The sequence below is a fragment of the Lynx canadensis genome, chromosome X (genome assembly GCF_007474595.2).
Source record: "Lynx canadensis isolate LIC74 chromosome X, mLynCan4.pri.v2, whole genome shotgun sequence".
NCBI lineage: Eukaryota > Metazoa > Chordata > Mammalia > Carnivora > Felidae > Lynx > Lynx canadensis.
In genome coordinates this window covers 112,575,442-112,587,115 of record NC_044321.2, presented here as the reverse complement: position 1 = coordinate 112,587,115, position 11,674 = coordinate 112,575,442, and the positions used below count along the sequence as shown (strand labels likewise).

Genomic DNA, 11,674 nt, shown 5'->3' with positions numbered 1-11,674 from the left:
GAGTTTGGAGGTGAATTTGTTAAACAGGCGATGAGAATTCCAGAGGACGTGAAGGGGAGGATTGAAGCATAGGTAGAATTCGCTGATTCACAGGATTAAGGGGACCGCAAGTCACAATGAATCCCATGGAGGATGGTGGGCACACAGAACTTTAAGAGTTCTATTTTGGTCTGCATGTGACATCCTGATGCTACGACACAGGGCTCAAAGTTTTGTACTTGCTTTTTTCTTTCTCATGATCCTCAGGGATGGAACAGCAGTCAGTGATGATAGGGAAAATCTTACTGAATTTGTAAAAAAATTATTTTGAGAGAGAGAGAGAGAGAGCGAGTGAGCGAGTGGGGGAGAGGGGCAGTGGGAGAGAAAGAGAGAATCTCAAGCAGGCTCCACACTCAGCATGGAGCCCCCACAGGGCTCGATCCATGACTCTCGGATCATGACCTGAGCCAAAATCGAGAGTCGGACGTGCAACCGTCTGAGCCACTCAGGTGCCCTGGGAAAATCTTATTGTGACTTTCATTTCCTTGATACCTTCCTTCAGCTCGCCTGATAATAATAATGAAATAATAATAGAAATAATCATTGTAAATTTAGGAAATACCAAATACCTGCTATATGCCACTGTCTATACATGACATATCAGTCTATACATGACAGATAAAGTTCTTGACCTCAAAGAACTTAGATTCTATTAAATAGGCCATGAACAAAGAACAAACAAATGGGTATATAAGGTTAGGGATCTATAAGTGTTATGAAAAGAATTTAGGTGGAGTAAATTCAAAGACCGTGATGATGATATATGTGTGAAGAGCTATATTAGTGAAGGCAGTCAAAGGAGGCTCTTTGGAGGAAGACCTGAATAATAATGAGCCAGCCATGTGAGGATAGAAGGAAAGAGCAATTCAGATCAAGAAAATAGCAAGTATAAAGGCTCCACGGAAGGTAAGGGGCTTGGGATGTTTGAGGAACAAGAAGGTCATTATGACTGATAAGTCTTGCTAACTCCAAGAAGAGACCCTTTTAACCACCTGTTGCTAAGGATGAGTTTGAAGGGTCTTCTTGGTCTAATTGTGTAAAGGTGTCAATCTCCCACAGCTAGTCCAAGAGGTTGAGGCTCTGTGGGAGCAGCAGGCTACCTTCGGGGGTGGTAGAGGAACTGAGGAATCATTGCCACACTTCGGAGCGGTCCACCATCTTGGTCCCAGGTCTACTGCACAATCACAGTGGAGATAGGGGAGTGCTCTTGCTCCTTTCATATGTGAAAACACTTCACCATAAACTGGGACCCTTGGCTTGAGGCTATTACATGAGGTAGAATTTGCAGAGGCATCAGCAATGGAGTTGCAAGAAAAGTGGCACGAAATAGAGGATTTAAGTTTTTCATAAGAAGGTCATATCATAGAACTCAAGCCAGGAGAGGCCAAAAACCAAAAGGAAGTAAGGACGACGTGTTATAGACTAGCACAATGTATGGGATGCTAGATACACACCCATTGTAATGGTTCCTTTAACAGGGTTGCCTCATGTCTGCGAATCCAAGGCGGATCCATGGAGTTGCCTTGAGTCCCTGAGACTGTCATTACTTTAGTCCAAAGGCCTACACCTGGCACTCTAAAGGGATGAGAAACACTCTAAAAGTAACGCCTGGGTTGCAGCATGAAGTGGGATTCAGCAAATGCCCTGGCACACCCGTGAGCCTAAATTGATTAATGGAGTTGCTTTTGTTATTGTAGCATTAATCCAGCCACTTGGCCTAGAAATTCACATAGTTATGGAGGATGATAGATATGGGAGGCCAGCCACAACAGCTACGCAAATGTGTAAGCTTTATTGGGAGATTGCTTTGGAAATGACTCAGTTTCTGGAATTCAGGTCAGTTTAGTGCACAACATGGAGTGCCCCCACAACCATCTCAGACCTTCCTGGAAATTTCTGTGAGGCTGGATCATTCAACTCAAATTCCTGGAAAGGTATATATTCTTTAGAGCACAACAATCCCTTTCTCCAGGCAAATGTAGGAAAACACCACCTAGCTCTCTCAGCAGGGCAGGAAATAGGGTGTAAGGGGACGTTGGTTCTCTAGGCTCCATCAGAATCTTTAATTTTTTAAAGATTTTATTTTTAAGTAATCTCTACATCCAACATGGGGCTAGAACTCACAACCCTGAGATCAACAGAAGCGTGCTCTACCGACTGAGCCAGCCAGGCACCCCCAGAATTTTTCATTTTTAGTGACCCTTCACCACAAACAACCAAGACCACAAGAATCATTTCTTTCTTTTAAGTTTATTTATTTAATTTGGGAGAGAGAGCGTGCGAGCAAGGGAGGGCAGCAAGAGAGGGAGAGAGAGGATCCCAGGCAGGCTCCGTGCCGCCAGCACAGAGCCCTACGCAGGGCTCAAACTCCCGAACCGTGAGATCATGACCTGAGGCAAAACCAATAGTCAGACACCTAACCAACTGAGCTACCCAGGCACCCGACGAGAATCATTTAAATGGCTGTTGCAGTTGCCCTCAACAGCTTAGAGAATATCGCCATGTTCTGCCTCCCATCCTCCTGTTTAAACCCTCCATTTCTTATTTGGTTTACTTGTTTTGATCCCGTTGGCTCACATCCCGCTTCTCCCTTTCTGCCCAGCCCGTGTGAACTGATGCCTCGTTTGGATGATTGGCCTTGAGTGGGCATCTCCCCAGGATGTTGTCCCTCAGCTTGGCTGTCCTAGCACGACATACGGCAGTTCAAGGCAAAAGTTGCTCCTCCTATGCGCATCCCAGGCCCCCAAATACCAAAGCCCAGGGATCCCACTTCTTTGAGGTTCTGAATAATGACAGTGCTGACTAAAATTATATGTTTACATGTTGGCCTCTTTCAACTTACCTGTGGGCCCATAAGGGGCAATAGACCTAGACGCTAAGAGGTCAGCTCCCCCATCTGTGAAAATAGAAATAAAAATATCCTCCTTGACGACACAATAGGGTTCTTCTGAGAATCAAAGGAGACAAATGACAGGAGAGCACTCTGGGAATGTGGAAAGCTTCATTTAAAAAATGCGTCTCAGCCTCTAAATTCTGCTGATAGTGTTTTGAATTCTATAATCTGGCTCCTGCCACCTCTCCAAACTCCAGCTCTGGCCAGTCCCATCTCCTTCGATATCCAACAAGCTCACCACGACATCTGGGGTGGCAACTGGCTGGGAGAAGCAGCCAGTTGTGGCAAGGAAACGTGTCCCAGTGAAGAACGTCACGACAACCACTGAACGCAGACGGTGCGAAGGTACAACAGAAACTAGGGGTGAGAAGACCGAGAAGCCCGCCATGACTCAGCCAGGGTGCTCGCCGCTCACGTATCCTGCCTTCCGCCTCAGCAGGCCTTGACTCGGAACCACTAAGAGGTGCTCTGCTGTCGGGCAACTACTTTGTTCTGCTCAAAGCACGCACAGCTCATTCCCGCTTCCCGGTCTTTGCTTACGCTGAGCTCCCTCCTTGGAACAACCTCCTTTGCCCTTTACCTTGTCGGATTCTCCTCATCTCTGAGCTTCCAACCCCCAAGTCCATCTCCTTCAGGAAGCCTTCCCAGAAGGCTCCTCTGTCATCAGTCCCCTCCTCCCTCTGACCTCCCGCAGCGCTTGGAACCTGCACCTCAACACTTCAGCAGCTGCAGGCAGCCCCTTGTTGTGTGTCTCCCTCTACGTGTTTTGGGTTTTGTTAGGCTCGTCTCCTTGACTTCTGTCTCTCTGGCTGCGACGTCCAGCAAAATACTGGGTGCACAGGAAGCGCTCGACAAATTCTGTTTAAGCGTTGGTGACAGACGTCTGGCTGCCCTTTGACAGGCAACTCCACAGATGAAGCTCTTTGGTTACAGTCAGATGGCATAAGTACAGTCAGATGTATAAGAGACTAGAGTTGAAACTGATTCGATACGGGGAAAAGTTTGTAGTCTTAGTGACATCTGATCAATCTCAGAAAAAAAAAGTTCTAACGGCCTGCCTGAAATGAGACATGATAGGCAATTTTGCTCTTACACCGACAGTTGATTTTCATCCTAAAGATAAAGACGTGCTTATGTATGCTTTCAGTTAACATTTTATGAGTGGCTGCTATCTGCCAGGCCCAGCACTGGGCCCAATGGACAAGAAGATGAAAGAAACCCAGCTTCTGCCCTCAAGGATCTCAGCAGTTGGGGGAGTTGTGCGTGCAAACAATCACTTGCATACAATGAACGATAGAGGCCTGGACAGAGTATCACAGCTGCACACAGGAGATGACAAGTGAAAACACTTATTGAAAGTCCTATAAGTTAAAAAAAAAAAAAAAGTCCTGTAAGCTATTGGCCCATAGTGAATTTTTAAATATGATACTATATTCTCTCTCCCTGTCCATATCTATCTAGTAGAGACATTTTAGGGGTAATAAATATCTAGACAATTTAAAGTATTTAAAGGAGCTTTTCTGACTATCACATCATACAGGGCTTAGTGAAGTAAATTATCATTTATTTATTATCATGAAGCAAATGTGACGCCCTAATTGCCAATCTGATAACTACTACACTTCCAGAAATAAATTGCAGTCGAACTAGCATCCCCAAGAATTATTTTCCTGGAAAGAAAGTGCTAGAACTTTCTAGCAGGAGTCCACCCATGTCTCATTTCTATGGATACCCAACTCCTAAAAATATCCCAGAACTTTGTATTGATAAGCTTGCAGGGAGAAAACTTCTAACAGTTCCTCAAACACAGTTCTCAGGCATCCATAAGAAGTTGTGCTCAGGAAGCCCCTCCCATTCAAAATCCCACTTGGTCCTCTTTAGAACTTTTCCTCAAGGCTACTCTAATTTCAGGCTGGCCACTCTCTTTATTCTTCTATCAAGGTTCTCCTTTAACATCTTCATCAAGCAGGGGTAACCTATCTTGACTTTTTTAAACTTGGAAACATTGAGAAGAGAGTCACTGAACACACACACACACACACACACACACACACACACACACACACAGTTGTGGATTTGGGCCAGCCCTTGAGGAGAGCTGGTGGTTCAGCCAGGTTCACTTCGGTGATCCCAGCTTTCCTCTTTCGTCCCTTCCTACTTTCTATAACCCTCTCCCTTTACCATCGTGTCCGAGGCCTTAACTCTGCTGTGTATCACTGCATTATATGGTGTGTATAATCGCATTATGTAATTCTGGAGTGTTTACACTCCGAAAGGAGCTGGGGGGTGCTGCACTGGAAGAAAATCCTTCCCATGAGTGTGTCTGCGAAGTCAGGGACACCCCTGCTGTGATCTGGTCTGAAGGGTTCCTCCAAAATATTTCCCCACCCTAGATCTCTCAGAGCCCACCCCACCTCCCCCGGCTGATCACCTTCCCCAGAAGGTGGAGCCTATATCCCAGACAAGGAATTCTGATCCGAGGCTCAAAGGAAGAGCTCTTTTGCCAAGTCTAGGTGTAAATGACAGTCTGGGGGACAGCGTTTGGACACAGATATCCGGAACTATATGAATATTTGCATGTTTTATGGTGACAGGAGGGCAACTTTAGACTTTAAACGATCTGAAAAACATCGGGAAGAGAGGCAACTTAGCAATATGATTCTATTGCTCAAATGTGAGGTTCCAAGGTGCAGCAGGGAAGGCCACTGGCCTTCCTGTTCAGAAGGTTCTAGCTAGCGGCTCCTCAAAGCCTCGTTTTGTCAAAGGTTACCTTCGGGACAGCAGCGGGTAGTTATTGTTATTATTGTATAGCTTTTAGTTGTCCAGTTTATGCCAGAATTGTTTTACAACAATGCCACGAGGTAAGTACTATTATTATTCCCCTTTGTACGGGAGGAAACCGAGGCTCAGAGAGGTTAACTTGCCCAACCTGGAGGCTTGCTTCAAATGCCGAGGTTTGTTTGGTTCCGGTCAAGTTCACAGGCACTCCGTTAAACTGGGTGGGTTCCGACTCTACAGTTGATGAATCTGCCCTCAGGAAGGCTCCACCCCCTGAGCTGACAACAGGCCTGTTGCTCTCTCAGCGACTCTTCCCATTTGTCGTGACCATCCCACACCCTTCCGCTCATAGGTCTGAACCCTACTCGCCCCACCCCTGGGTTTTGCCAGGCTCCCTGACAGGCCTGCTCTCAGCTGCCGCCTCCTGGCCCAACCCAAGACCCGTCCCAGTGGTAACTACCCTGAAAGGCACGTGCTCCCTTATTTGTGGGCCCCAAGCCGCGCTCGCCCAGCTGGCCCACCACACAGCAGGTCCGGGAGGAAGAGCAATGCAGGTGACTACCTTACACTTGACCTTGGCAAAGACTTCCCTGACCCGGACACTGATATCTGTTTCAGAAGTTGTAGATGTCCACAACCCGCTCTCTGTATTGATAAGTGTCATGATAAGTGATCATTGATAAATGTCAAGGTGACAAAACGACCAGGGTGAGGTGCATTTGTTCTCAGCGGATGTTGAAAACACTGGAAAATTCAAACTCCTTGGTGGTACATTTTGACAGTGAAAAACCAAAGGGAACACCAAGGACACTCGTTTCGTGCTTAGATGCCATGCTGAGAATTACTGAGGGAATCACTGAGGGAAAGCACACTGAGAAAACACGTGGAGAATTGCCGTCACCCGGTCTCTCATCCTCACTACGATGGATCATGCTGCGGTGACCACAACGCAGGAATTTTGACCAGGACGCACTGGGTCCTGCCTCGGAAGCGCTCTCGGAATTTCTCCCTTTGTAGTCAAGATGAAGTCCTCAACCACAGTTAGCCTTCTTGACAAGGTCAGGGCGTTCAACAGCATCCAAGACAGCCAACGTGGCCCAAAAGAGATTTTCGTTTAAAAGGATCTCTAAAGAACACTGGAGCGGGAGTCAGGGGATCTCGCTTGTGATTCCAAGCATCGCGACTCATTAGAAGTGAAGTTTTCATACAAGTGAGAGAAGAATTAGGAGGATGACAGTAGCGGGTCTAACTAAAAAAGCCATAGGGCTTTCTGAAATTTTACCACCAAGAAGCCGAGATTCTACCGCTGGTACTGAGACGAACAAGAATAGATGTTAGGGGACGGTTATATGACGTAAGCGTGTCTTAGTGTGATGTAAAATAATAATGCTAGGCAGCATTCATGGAACACTTTTCCCATATGGCAGGCTATTATTATAACCTCATATTGAGCCCATGAGGCAGGTTCTCTTAGTTTAGAAAAGGGAAGGAATCCGCTCGGGGCCTCATAGCTACAAAGAGGCAGAACTGGAAAATGAACCCTTTGTGTACAGAGTGTAGGGTGTCTGTGTGTCTGTGTGTCTGACTCTAAAGCCTGTGCTGGTAGCTTCTATCACTACCTCTCCGCTTTACTATATGGTTGTGAGTTGGGGCGCCTGGCTGGCTCAGCCGGTGAAGCGTCCGACTTCAGCTCAGGTCAGGATCTCATGGTTTGTGAGTTCGAGCCCCGCGTCGGGCTCTGGGCTGACAGCTTGGAGCCTGGAGCCTCCTTCGGATTCTGTGTCTCCCTCTCTCTCCCTGCCCCTCCCCCACTCGTGCTGTCTCTACCTCTCATAAATAAATAAACTTAAAGAAAAAATATATACATATGGTTAGGAGTTATTGTTATTTATAATAAAATTATTTAAAAATGGGTAACGTGCATATGGTACACCCGACAAAGGTAAAAAAAAAAAAAAAAGTGAGAAGTAAGTCTAATATAAACAGTCTCCTTCATGCTCCTATCCCCCAGCCACCTAAAAACCCACTCAGGACACAACCACTGTTGACAGTTGCTTTTCAAATTAAGAAAAATTATTTTGGGGGTGCCTGGATGGCTTAGCCGGTTAAGCGGCCGACTCTTGATTTTAGCTCAGTTCATGATCTCGTGGTGCGTGAGTTGGAGCCCCATCTCAGGCTCTGCACTGATGGCGTGGAGCCTGCTGGGATTCTTTCTCTCTCCCTCTCTCTCTGCCCCTACCCTACTCGCACTCTCTCTTTCTCCCAAAAATAAATAAACATAAAAAAAAATTTTTACAAAACTATGGTTTGACACTGTACCATTTCACAGTCCATGTAAACCTGAGCCATGTTATTATGGATTTCTAGTCAAATTTTAAAATTTATCTATGTAAAACATTCTTCAAAACTGATCCCATCAAGGGGCACCTGGGTAGCTCAGTCGGTTAAGTGCCCGACTCCAGCTCAGGTCACGATCTTGGGTTTGTGAGTTTGAGCCCCACATCGGGCTCTGTGCTGACAGCTCAGAGCCTGGAGCCTGCTTGGGATTCTGTGTCTCCCTCGCTGTCTGCCCCTCCCCCACTTGCACTTGCTCTCTCTCTCTTTCTCTCTCTCAAAAATAGACATTAAAAAATCGATCCCATCAAAAACATGATGAAAACAGCTTGCAGCACATTGCGAATGCTAATGCTTTTCAGACATTAATTGTTCAATTTGGCTCATCAAGCTTAGCAATATGGTATATTCTAATTCGTTTACGTTTTCTATTTCAATGACGTAACTTCTTTTTACAATAAGATGGAACATCTGTCTGATGAAAAATGGGCCATTATTATTCATCTTAAGCCACGAAGCATCGTTCAACAGCTCTGAACTAATGGTCGTTACATCAAATAGGTTTTACTTTAATCATGATTTCTAATACACGTGAAATTAATACACAGTGTTTGTCATTACTGAGCACTAGAATATAATTCTAGAAGAAGTAATTAATGTCCATCAGAAGTTTTTTTGAAATATGATTATCAAATGCTCACCTAATGAATCATTTGCACATCTGAAATTATAACGTAAACATTAAGCATTCCTGCAATAGGACGCATGAGGCTTAATAATGGAAAAAAAGAACGAGAGGGATTTCAAAATATTAAGTTGTATACATTGTCCACTTCTCTGCCAGCTCAGAACTTCTTCTGAGGAGAATTCATTTTGAAAAGAACAGTGAAACAGCTTCGGAGGAAGGCCCTTCTGGGGACTTTTCCAGGAAGTGAAATGTTCATTTCTGTTATTTCTTTCCTTTACGTAAAAGGAAGGAAAGTAGTCTCGAAGAGCTGAATCTCTCCGTAAAGAGAAACAAAATCGTCGTTAATTGTCAAATTCAGTCTCTACATAGAGAAATGCCATCCATTTCCAAATGTTGCTTGTAAACTCTCAGCAAAGGGGCGAAGAATAATGCGCTGTATTTCCCCCCGCAGTGTTATATTGCACGTTCACCTTAAGGAGCATATGCTGCTCTTTTGAAATATGCAGACCCCCCTCTCATTGTACAGGGCCTCCGTGAAAAGATTGAGGGCTCTACAGAATTAACATATGAATGGGCTGACATACCTCCCAAGAAGCCCCTGCACGAGGGGGCACAAAAGGAGGAGAGCCTTTCATTCATTTTGTAGTTAATGAAGAGTTAGAGGACCCTTTCTGACCGATTTTCTTGGGGACTCGGAATTTGAAGTTAAAATGTTGCGTGTAGAAAATACCCACTTAAACTGGGAGGCGCTACTCTTTCCTCCTTTATTAACCAACCTAGCACACTGAGAAAGGCAAATGTGTAAGATCCGGAAAGAGTGATTGCTGGTGTCCATTTTAATCATCGAAAGCCGATGAAGTTGGTCGTCACTGCTGTCGCCAGTGTGGCTGTTTAGTCTCTCTGGCAACAACGCTTTACCTGAAAGAGGTGGCCCTTCCGCAAGGGGGTAGGCTCAGTGTTCTAGATGTGAGGACACGGCCAGGGGGCTGTTAATACCATGTTTCTGGGGAACAGAACGCTGGAAGTACGACTGAAACCAGTGCCCAGTCCGAAGGAGTAAGGCTAGATTGGGCGGGATTACTCTTAGCAAAGGTCTAAGCAGAGCTCAAGAGCCATTTGCTAAGGAGATTAGAGTGCCCGCTGCTCTGGTCAGCTCCGTAGATCTTTCCTACTTAGAAGCAAGAGTTCAGTGTCACTTCTTCCGGGTGCTGCCTCCCGCGACCTCCACGTATGGGCCGGGGGTCCTCTGTGCTCCCACGACACCCTGTACTTCTTGCGATATTACACAACAATCCTGGCATTATTACATGGAAACGCTTCCACGTCGATCATCCTCATTATGTTGCGGAAGCTCTTTGAGTGTCACAACCACGGCCATGCTGATCTTTGTCACGTCCAGCCTATAGCACAATGCCGAGCACACAAGTGATGCTCGGTAAGGATCTGCAGACTAATAAAAAGCTTGGTTCTAGGTGGAAACGAAGTTCGGGCCATAGCCATGGTTAGGGAGCTGGGGCCCAGGAAACCTGTCAAACTGTTTCATGGGACAAGTGTGTTGACGAGTCCCTGTCCATGAGGCAGTCAATCCGCTGGACTAGATCACCACCATTTTGGCTCAGGAGTAAGGCTTTCTGCTGCAGCTGCACTGGTCGCCAGGGCGTCATTATAACCAGAGGGAAGGAAATGAGATGGGAAGGCGGGAGGGTGCAGAATCAAGAACAAGTGGGAGCTAGGATGAGAACCAACCTGGGCTCTGCGTGAGGTGGGACGGGGCAGAAATGGAAGATTCGATGAGACCAAACCAGTGGACACAGGAGGCTAAAACTTTACGATAAGGGTCGACAAACAATGTCCGGCAGGCCATATCTAATCCTCAGTCTATTTTTGCACACCCTGGAATTTAAGAATGGTTTTTGTGATTACATGGTTGGGAGAAGAAAAAGGAGGAGGAGGCAGAGGAGGAAGAGAAGAAAAAGCAGCAGCAGCAGCTGAGGCCGTATGTAGCCCACAAAGCCTAAAATATTTGCCATCCGGTCCGTTACGGAAAAAGTTTGCCGATCACTGATTTAGGTGAATAAAATCAAGAAAGCAAAAGCAAATCTATCCTCAAGCACAGGCATGCTCATATACACACAGGCATGTCCACGTGCGTGCACACAACACACACACACACACACACACACACACACACACTCACACACTGTAATAATGGAATACCATTTTGTTGTAATTTGAAGATACCAAAGGCATCTTCGTGGCCTGTGAAGTTTGTGAACATGGAAATGAACCATCTGTGTTCTTCGGTAACGAAACTAACCATAAATATAATATTTTGCATGGTACTATTTCCATTTATTTTTTGAAGCCCAATTTTTGTCTACTCCAACCTCTCAAAGATGGGTGTCTCATCCAGCCTCTGCTGTAATCACTCTGTTTGCCCTTGGACCTTTACCTAATGATGAGAATTTTGCACCTCCGGGGAAGAGACTGCATAATGTGAATATATTTGAAAGATAATAACTTTGATTTGATCTCATTCGGTAATGTTCTTTGAAACACAGTCATAGAATGTTTCAGAGGGGGAAGATCTCGAAGACACCAACTCATCCAAAACCCCTTGTTTTACCGAGAGGAAAACAGACTCAGTAATTCATGTGAGGTTTAAAATAAAGTAAGGGCAGACAGAGGCCCAGAAATCCTGGTTCCAAGCTCTCTCACCGCTGCTTCCACATAGTATCCCGTCCCTGAACTCCTGGAGGGGAGGGCAGCAGGGCCCGCTGCCTGACACACAGTTAGTATTCCAAAATGTGAGCTGAATAAATGAATGGATGTTAATTGCGGCTAACGTTTACTTTGCACTTACCATAGCCAGGGGCTATGCCGAGCACTTTGACGTGCATTATCTCATCTGACTCTCAGAACAACCCCAGGAGTAGGGTTTC

At 45.8% G+C, this 11,674-nt stretch overlaps 1 long non-coding RNA gene across 1 annotated transcript; it reads left to right on the top strand.

Annotated features, from left to right (window-relative positions):
- The first annotated feature begins 252 nt into the window (after positions 1 to 252).
- LOC115507066 lies at positions 253 to 10,796 on the top strand. Its single transcript, XR_003966550.1, has 3 exons — positions 253 to 263; positions 3,328 to 3,332; positions 10,737 to 10,796. It is a non-coding gene; the product is annotated as an uncharacterized LOC115507066 (long non-coding RNA).
- Positions 10,797 to 11,674: the final 878 nt, after the last annotated feature.